We start from the raw sequence: 9,845 nt of genomic DNA, 5'->3' as shown, positions 1-9,845 counted from the left end.
GGGCCAAGAAGCAAGAGCAGCTTCTCACCTGTCTCTGCTCCTCTGCCACCTCCAGGTCACCTTCTTGCTCTCCATCTTCCTTTCTCCCTTCTTCTGTCTTCCCTCTAAGTTCTTCTCCTCCCTTTTCTGCTCCACCCTCCTTTGGATGGGGCAAGGAACCTGGAACCACCCCTGTTGCTGCGGAACCCTGTTACAGTACTACAGTAACCAGCCCCCTGTGGCCTACACCTCACTTACAGGAACAAAGGAAAGATGCTCATAGCCCCAGGGCCAGACTAAACAAATCATCCCCAAGATGGCGATGGGGTGGTATGTGCAGAAAGAGATGTGGGCAAAGGTGTCCAGTCCAAAAAGTCATCTGTGCATGACCCCTGGCAAACACCAGGCCCCTGCCACGCAACTCTTCAGTCACAAAAGACGCTTCAATCAGGAAGAAAGTGTTTCATGAGCATGAGCTCACCCTTCTCCATCCCTTGGTTAGGGAGTAAAGTTTCTGTGCTGTACTCAGTTTTGTAATGATTCTGAGTAAGAAAAGAACTAGCCAGGAGCTTAGCTTGGGGTGGATAACAAAATCATACCTTTATGATGGTCTGCTCCCTCCAAATGAAAAGGAAGAAACCAGGATCAGTACGAGGTTTTAAATATTAACATACATTAGGCCAGGATGCCAATGTATTTAAGTGACTGATTTAAAGGCACAGAATTCTTTGAATAAGAGATGAACACTATAGCCCAGAAAAAGTAGACAGTCCCTGGTTCAGACCGGGTTCTCTAAAAAGCAGAGCCTAACACGGGAATTCTTGTTCCAGTAACTTATTGATTTCTGCTCTCAGGAGAGGTGGATAAGGAAAAGAGTAGGTAGAGGCATGGGGTGAAAGGCTAAGTGAAAATCTAGGCTTAGTTGGAGGGCAGCTGCAGTATCGCTCCCTCTGGGACACTCTGGAATACAAATTGCACCAGAATTAGATCCTACCTCGGCGTGAAGGAACTCTCATGTAGCCTCCATCATCAGCCAGGATTTGCGAGCATGTGAGTGGGTATCAACGGCATAGATCAGCTGGGGCAGGATGAGTAGGGCATCTCAGGAATGCGGGCACCTGTGAGGTGCCAGCTGCTACAGATGGGTGCACTGGTTAACAGATAGGACACAGATGGCATCCACTGTATCAAGCAAGCGTCAGTGCAGTGTCAGATCTTGACTTGATGCACAGAGTAGGACTTTGCCTGGGCAGCACAACAGGCAAATGTGATAGGAAGCTATTGCAGACATTCACGAATTTCATTCCTATCTCGCCAGAATAAAGCTCTTTCCTTTTTGGAAGTGCAGAAGTTAAAGTTCAAGCAAACAGGGAATTCTCAGGTAACAGGAATCAGTCAAATGTGGACCAGAGACCTGCTCATTCTTCTAAGCTTTATAGCACTGAACAAGTCACTCACTTTCTCTAAACCACACTTTCCTCATTTATAAACTCGCAAGTGTATATTTGTTCTTAGAGATAATAATACTACTTTAGTTAGGGGGTAAGAATTCAGTAAGATCTTAGATTTTAATGATCATAACTCAGTACGTGGCACATTGTAAAGCTCTATTAACAGGTGTTAATTAAACAAGGCAATTTCCCAGCAATATGTATTTGATCAATATCATAAAATAGTGCCACATCAATGTAAAATCTTATAATTAAGCCAATATCTCACATATCTCAAAATGTCTGCGGCATTTTGTAGGCCATGAGTTGCTTTCCTACGTGTGGTCTCGTTGACCCTGTTTTACAGCTGAAGAAACAAGACTCCACTAAGAAAGCACATCAGGAAAAGGCTTTGGCTCCACCAGCACGAGCTGGAGGAGACTTACCATCTCTTTCTCATGCGCAGTTTCATCAATTCCCAGGGAGAGGCATTGTCAGCTTTACTAAGGGGCTGGGTGATATCCAGATTTCATGCTGCAAAATATTTTATTCCTCCTGAAATGAAAAAAATAACTAAAGCGGCAAGGGGACATCACACATTCAGTGGTTTCCTATATGCTTAAATTTGACTTATCCTTGTTCCAGGTAGAACTAGGTTCATTTCCCACCCTTTCTAACATGCACTTAGCAAATGGACTGGAGGAAATGGTAACGTTTGGTCTGAGAGCCAGATTCCATAGTCCAAAAGTAGCAAGAGGCAGCAGAAGATTCAACCCAAATATCTTGGAGTTAGTCTTCCAACTCAGAAATTGGCCAACAAAAGCAGAAAAGCCTAAGCTGTGAACACACTGCAAAGCAATGTGCCATTGAGGTCACAGCAGTCATTTGGAAAAAGTGAGGTGAAGTCCTAGCTTTCTCTTGAAATAACTAGTTCAAATGCAAAACAAACAACAACAACAACAACATACAACTATATGGTAGGTAACAACTTTTTCCCTACTGTTTTTTTTTTTTTCCAGTAAAGATATAAATTAGTCCAAAATTAGTGACTGATCTTTTTGGTCACAGTTTTCACTGGCAATGTATTCCTAAGCTTTACAATTTTTTCTTCCAGGAATTCAGTCTTCATATTGGATCTGGATCATTTCTCTCAAATTTTTTCCTTATTTTTGTCTTCAGATAAAATAAAGAACATACTATCACTAAATACAATTGGGCAGACTAACTTTTTTTTTCTTTTCTCAATTCTATCTCAAATAACACAACATGTGACAAAATGACATTATAGTCCAGATAATACTACATCACAGTCTGCATTCATTTTTGTCTTCAGGAGGGAGTAATGAAGATACAACTGCACACATGATATTGAACAGACTAACTTTAACTCTGTGAAGATGCTTTGGCCTGCTCCCTTTGGCAGCTTTGTTTTGTAGAAAGTTCTTCCACATTCTGAGCTAGAATATTCTCCACTATGATTTCTACTTACTGGTTCTCACATGGTGGAATCCCTCTGCCATATGACAGCACTTCCTTTGAAAAAATCTGGTTCCTCCTACACTTTCTTCACCAACCTCCAGCCTGATCTTCTTTCTTTCAAAGTAAATATTCTCAATTCTTTTTGAGAATAGTAAAATAGTAAAAAAAAAAAAAAAAAATTAGATGAAAATGTGTGAAGGAATGCACTGACTATAGTCACTATAGGTGAGTTCATATATGTTGTGTCTCATATGGAACAATACCTGGGTGTACCTTGGGTATACCCAGTGTTCCAGGGGTGGTTCACCAGGCCATTTTATTTTATTCTAAGACTTATTTATTTATACATACAGAACTGGGGTACAGGCCTGAGATGCAGGGGGCGAGAGGATTCACCAGAGACAGAGTAGGGAGCAGAACAGGAAGATGGACTGAAACACACTGCTGACGGGAGGAGCAGGTGGGCCAGGAGAGGTCTGCCGCGCCCTGTGGGTCAGCTTCTTGGCCAGGGGTAGAGCTGATGCTGCAGTGTCTGTGATAGCAGCATAGTGCTGTGCTTTAACCCCTTGTGCCACCAGGGAGGGCTCCACCATGTGGTTTTCAATGATTGCATATTCAATGCCCTCATTCCCAACCCTACTAAAAGCACAGAACCAGATGGGTAACTTTGGAGGCCACTATGGTTTCCTACAATTACAGAAACATTTTAGCTTGTACCTTAGCTTGACATGGAATGCTTTCTCTCAGGTTTAAGGGGGAAATTATTCCCTGGAAAGGAATGACTAAGGTTTCTATGTGAATATTATGAGACGACATCAATATAAACAGACTTAAACAGTTAGAAGCAAAAGCACTCTATGATAGCCAGAATTGGACATAAAGGCAGAGTTTCTCAATAGTGGGGCAAGGTTACCTTACTTAGATGTCAACTTCAGATGTTTTTTAAAAAACAAGAAAAATACTGAGGGGACCAATGGCATATATGATGATTATCTATCCTGAGTGAGCAGAAGATGTCATTCATATCCTATAGAACAGTGCCTAAAAAGAGCTGGATCATGCCAATGTCCCTGCTTACAGATAAACTGATGTATCTTTTCCCCAAAATGTTGCATTATATAGAATATCTCCTGAAATCTCAAAAATTATTCCAATTTCAGTAGCTAGGAGAAGAGGTAATTCAGACATTTGACTTTCTCAGTTGCCAGAATTTTAGAATTCTCACCGTGTTGCTTAAGCTAAGAAAACTCTTGCCTCTTGAGCATTACTGCAGGGAAGTTTTTATAAGTTTAAAGTCATTATTCTTCATTTAGGAATATAGGATTTTAGGTAAATTTCCAGCAAGACTTTGATTACTGGAATTTCCTCCCTGTTCCTTCTTATAAATAAGGAATCTTTTAGGCAATAAATGAAATTCTTGTTTATTGAATGCCAAAAAGGCAAGAACTGATACAACATAGCGTTTTTTATAGTTCATGCTATTTTCTTGGTTAACAAAATTAAGGGCTTATATTACCCTTAATTTTGCTATCCAACCCTGTTGCAATACCAATGCTACCTTATTTACTCTCTTCCTGACATGGTATATTAGAAAAGAAAATAACTAGAATCTCAGTTTAAGATTGGTAGTATTACTTTATTAACCTTATAAAACAGGAAATGTTTTTGAAAATTAAGTTTATTGTAAGCCTATCCTAAGTAATGTAAGGTGTATATTTTCAAGCAATGATATACCTACAAAAACCTCTTATAATGGCTTATTTTGTCCATGGCAATAAAGCTTGTTGGTTATTTAGAGGCTTTGCCAGGAATTTTAGTCTTTATAATGAGATTTACAGGTGTGATTAGATATCACATTTATCATAAAGAACTATAGCTGGCGCTGGAGTGCAGCACTGTGAAGCTCTCTGAAGCTACCACAGCACGAGTTCTATACCCGGCCAAGGGGCCACCCAAATGGTATGGCAGATGTCTCCTGACCCCACCCGCTGCTCCCCTCCACATTGTATTTCAGTCCATCTTCCTGTTCTGCTTCCCACTCTGTCTCTGGTGAATCCTCTTAACCCTAGCACCTCTGGCCTGTACCCCAGTTTTTGTGTACATAAATAAATAATTCTTTAAAAACAAAACAAAAAAAGAGAACTATAGCACAATTTGTTAAAACCAAGGAAATACTTAGGAAAGAATGACAGTAAATGCTGTCTTTGTACCTACAAAGGGAATCAAGGTATTCATTGACTAAAATGAAGAGCCAAAACTAGATAATTTGCAAATCTATTAAGCTTTCTGAGATATATCACATTTTAGCTGTTTCTTTTCATTTCATTCTATTTGTTACTAAAAAGAAGCACCATATTCTTAAAGCATAAGTGTCATTCTATCGTAGGCAGTTGCCGAGTGGGTGCAAAAGTATATATAAGTAATATAAACAAAAATCTAGGAAGTAGTGAAGAGTTGATATACTTCTAGGCATAAATATTTGGAGTGATCTAGTTCTTTTCCAAGGTAATATGAGTCTTTCTGCTTTTCCATAGAAACTGCAGAAAAAATTGCTAAATGCTTGATCCAGTGTTGCCAACTAATAAAAACGACAAGATCATTATTGATAAGTAGATTAAAATCTTTTTTGAACCTCTGCAGATGATGTCTGCTTTGTGGAAAGCCCCTCCTATGTTCTTCTGTGGGTAGGAAGATGCCCCAGAGACAAAATGGGAATTTCCTGATTACTGAAAGTTTGGACATAGGCTATCGTTTGAGAATACTCTTCATATGATGATTGATTGACTTCTGAGAACTGGAAAAATGCTGGGCTTTGGACTTATTTAGGGGTTGACTTTACTCTGGAGATTTAAATTTTTTTTTAGTATTCAATAATACTGAATTATATATTCAGTTCAGCTCCAGATTTCCTGATTTTTTTTAAAGATTTATTTATTTTTTCATATGGAACAGGGGTACGGGCCAGAGAGATGTGGATGGTGAGAGGATTCACCAGAGACAGAGAGGGGAGCTGAACAGGCAGGTTGACCAAGTACACTGCTGAGGGGAGCAGCGGGCGGGTCAGGAGAGGTCTGCCTCATCATGTGGTCACCTCCGGGACAGGCGGGAATCGAACTCATGCGGAAGTGGCTTTAGCTTCTTAGTGCTGTGCAAAATTTAACCCGCTGCACCACCAGGGCGGGCCTGATTTTTGGTTTTAAAGTGACTTTTGGTTTCAATTTCTTCTGGTTCTAAAGTGAAGGTCTTCTCGGTCATTCCTGTGCTTTCAGTTACATACTTAAAACACAACCATTTGATATGAATAATTTGCAACTTTACCTCCATTTCCCAACAGAAAGCATAAGTCTCACAGACTGTGTCATTTCAGGGCCTCCCTGGAGGCACAGGGGTTAAGTCTCAGCACTATGAAGCTACCTGTAGCAGTTCAATCCCAGCCAGGGAGCTGACCCACTGTATACTGCACAGCAGACCTCTCCTGTCTCACCCACTGCTCCCCTCACCAGTCTATTTCAATCTAGCTGCCTGTTCTGCTCCCCACTGTGTGCTCCCCACTGCTGGGGAGCAGAACAGGCTTGCCCCCCCCATTGCACCTCTAGCCAATATCCCAGCTTGTACACATAAATTAAAATTAATCTCAAAAAACTAAGAATATAGCATTTCATCAATAAAATTGCCCTTGATGTTCATTGCACATAGATAAGTATATATAAGTACTATAACAAAAAGAATAGAGATCATTTGAAAACTAAAATGTGTACTTAGAAGAGATAAGGATATTAAAAGATAGAATGAGCATGCAATAAAGCCTAACTATTCACTTGAGAACGATTTACAAAACTTTATTTCTTATATGGAATTATTTCAGAATATTAGAAATAAACAGCATTTTATAGGCAAATATCTCTCCACATGGGTAAGTCCAATTTACCATATTATTAGGCTCTTTGGGAGAAAAATAAAAGTGGACTGATTTTGAACTACCATGGAAGCATTGCCATATACAGTAAATCCTCACTTAAAGTCATTGCTAGATCCTGGAATCTGAGATGTTAGGTGAAAGAACATATAATGAAAGCAGATACTTGAATAATTTTCTGTTTACCATCAGCCAAATTTGTTTTTTCTCATCTTTATGCAAGGACTGTATTGAGCTAAATCCTGTAGGCAATTTCCAAATCAAACTAGATGGACCCTCCTCCACATGAACACCATTTGACCATTGGCTGGTGATCCTCACAGCTCCCACCACATTCAGCTCTCAGAGGCACACATCCCTAATGAAGTCAGCGTTTGTTTATCAAGTCATTATTGAATACCTATTATAAACTAGGTACTAGGGAAATTAAAAAACAAAGTTCTGTTGCCAAGAAGCTCATAGGATGTAGGTGGAGAGAAACACATAAAAAGAAATTTACTATAGAGTGTAGTATAAAGGTTGTCTAGATCCTGTAAGAGTCTAGAGCAGGGGCACATTATTTTGGCTTGGAGGTGGGATGGAGACCAGAGAAACTCCTTAGAAAAGAAGACACTGGACTGAGGTTTGATGATTAAGGTAGAGTTAGCTAGGTGGCTAACATTCAAAGTTGGTCACTTTTCCCCATGTGCCAGGCACTGAGCTAAACCACTTACAGATATATTGCCATGAATCCTCAGTAATATAATAGAGAACCCCTTCCTCCCCCCCCCATTTTATAGATGAGAAAATCAAAGCTTACAGAGAGAAAGTACCTTAGGAAATTTGCCCAGCAAGCGACTGAGCTCTATCTAGAATAATGTTTCTGGTGGAGAAAAGAGTGTATGAGTAACCAGCCTCCTGGTCTGAGCCCTACATGATCTTGTGCGTTTGGAGCAAACTAGTATGTGGGGTGGTGAGGGCTGCTGAGGGCCTTCCCAGACTGTAGCCATGCCTTCCAGAACTGGCAGGTTAGATCCTCTGGATATAACTCCAGAGCTATGAAAACTCTAAGTTTGTACACAGGATAGGAAAATTTTGATTATATTCTAGCTGGAGACTTAGTTTATCTTTTATTTTATTTGAGATTTGACGTTGCCAATTTGCTTGACTTGATACCATCCATTTCAGGAGTAAAACTTTCACTTCTAATGTTTCTAATGCTGATTACACATCCTTTGCGGTACAGACTTTCAGTGACAATATTTGAAGTGCTAAGTCACCCCCTTCAAAGCGTTGAGCCCTAATTAGGGTATTTTGCTTGCTAGCAAATCACCCTTGAAATGAGGAAGCCTAGGTAGGACACTCCGCCTCCTCCTCACTCTTCTCACAGGGTGTAGATCATACCAAAATATTTTTAAGTAGATCAACACAGACAGTGTAATCCATGGATAGGACTTGCTACTGAAAACAAGAGAGAAAAGTGTCCCTTTGTGTGTGTGTTTGAGGCAATAGCTGCAAGGACGAGTTGAGACACGCTCCGGGGACATGGCCTCAGTCATTTCCTTTTCCTGAGCGGGTGTGCAGATGATGAGTTAGGAATGCGGGAGCCTCTGTACCCCTTTGTCTAAAAACCCTCGTGACACATGCTGGCTCCACAAACATGACCATTATCCCTCAAGCTCTTTCCAGAGCTGGGCGGTGCTGACATGGAGAAGTCAAGGTGGAGGGAGGCTGACATATCTGAGAAATGAGAGCAGCATCCAAGCCAAAGGCCTGGATGGCATCACGTTTCTACTTGGCCCCTGACAGATCACACTTTCTCAGGTTCTGCTTGGAGAAAAGCTAAAGAGAGAGCCTGCCACCTGGGTCAGGGCCATCAGTGAGTCTCCTGGAGTAAGATCTGGTCTGTGTTTTATTCCACACAGCGTTTTTGAGATGGCATAGAACCACCAAGGCCCTGGGGCTTAGAGAATCTCATAAAAGCCCTGAACTGACCTCAGTTCCCAGAAAGTGAAGAGCATACATACACACAGGCACATAATTCTGTGTATCATTCCAGGCGACTTGAGGTCCTACCTCTCCCCTAAAATACTGTGAAACTTTCAATGCAGCCCAAAATAGAATTATCTTTGAGGGTGAATCTGTCATGAGATAATTAAATCTTCCGTGCTTTTTACCCAAGATTCTCAAATAAGATTTTAGCTGAAAATCAAGAGTTGTGCATCTTTTGGGGGTCCAACAATAACATAAACAGACCTGATGCCCTCCTTCCTGGTAATGGCTGGCAGCAGTGGTGTGCCACCTGGCAGGGATGCTAGGGAGGGCCTCCTGCACTGGAAGGAAGATTGGGTCGCATGCCCCTTCACCTCTCAAAAGTCTATGAGCCCAGATCCTGCAGCTCTCTTACAACCCCAGGGAAGGAAAGTGCCGAAGAATCTTCAGGGATCATGAAGAATCAACTTCCTAAGGCTGAGATAAATAATATCTGAGGTTAGAGCTTTACACAGGGTCAACTCTAATATGGAGTCAGTAAGAAGCCCACTGCATTCAAGCCTATTCACTCTTAACATTCCAAAGCCCCCAAGGTGGTAGGGCCTGAGGATGGGCTCAGGGAGTGGGAGAGTAGAAAACAGGCCAACAAATTTCCTCCAGCACTAAGAAGACAGAGAAGAGCAATTAGGGGCTTTTAGGTATAGATGTCCACTTCTGGAGATCAGAAGTTCAGTCTTCCTGTGGACGTTGTTTCCTCCGAACTTCCTCCCACATAGACCTCCAAGCTCAGATAAAGAGTCAAGTAAAAAGAGTTCTATTGAGGGGGGGGGGTGCGGGGGGGGGGGTAGGATTATTAAAAAAAAAAATTAAATAAGACACAAACATAAAAACAAAACTAAAAGGAGGCAATAAAATATGAATAGTAATTCCTTTTGGGTTGTGAACTTACAGGATATTGTGGTTTATGCCATGCCTTGCAGAACTGGCAGGTTAGATCCTCTGGATATAACTCCAGAGCTATGAAAACTCTAAGTTTGTACACAGGATAGGAAAATTTTGATTATATTCTA

This window comes from Condylura cristata, unplaced genomic scaffold (genome assembly GCF_000260355.1).
Source record: "Condylura cristata isolate star-nosed mole 26May11 unplaced genomic scaffold, ConCri1.0 scaffold00030, whole genome shotgun sequence".
Lineage (NCBI taxonomy): Eukaryota > Metazoa > Chordata > Mammalia > Eulipotyphla > Talpidae > Condylura > Condylura cristata.
The sequence above is the reverse complement of the archived record's forward strand: the minus strand, read 5'-3'. Positions refer to the sequence as shown.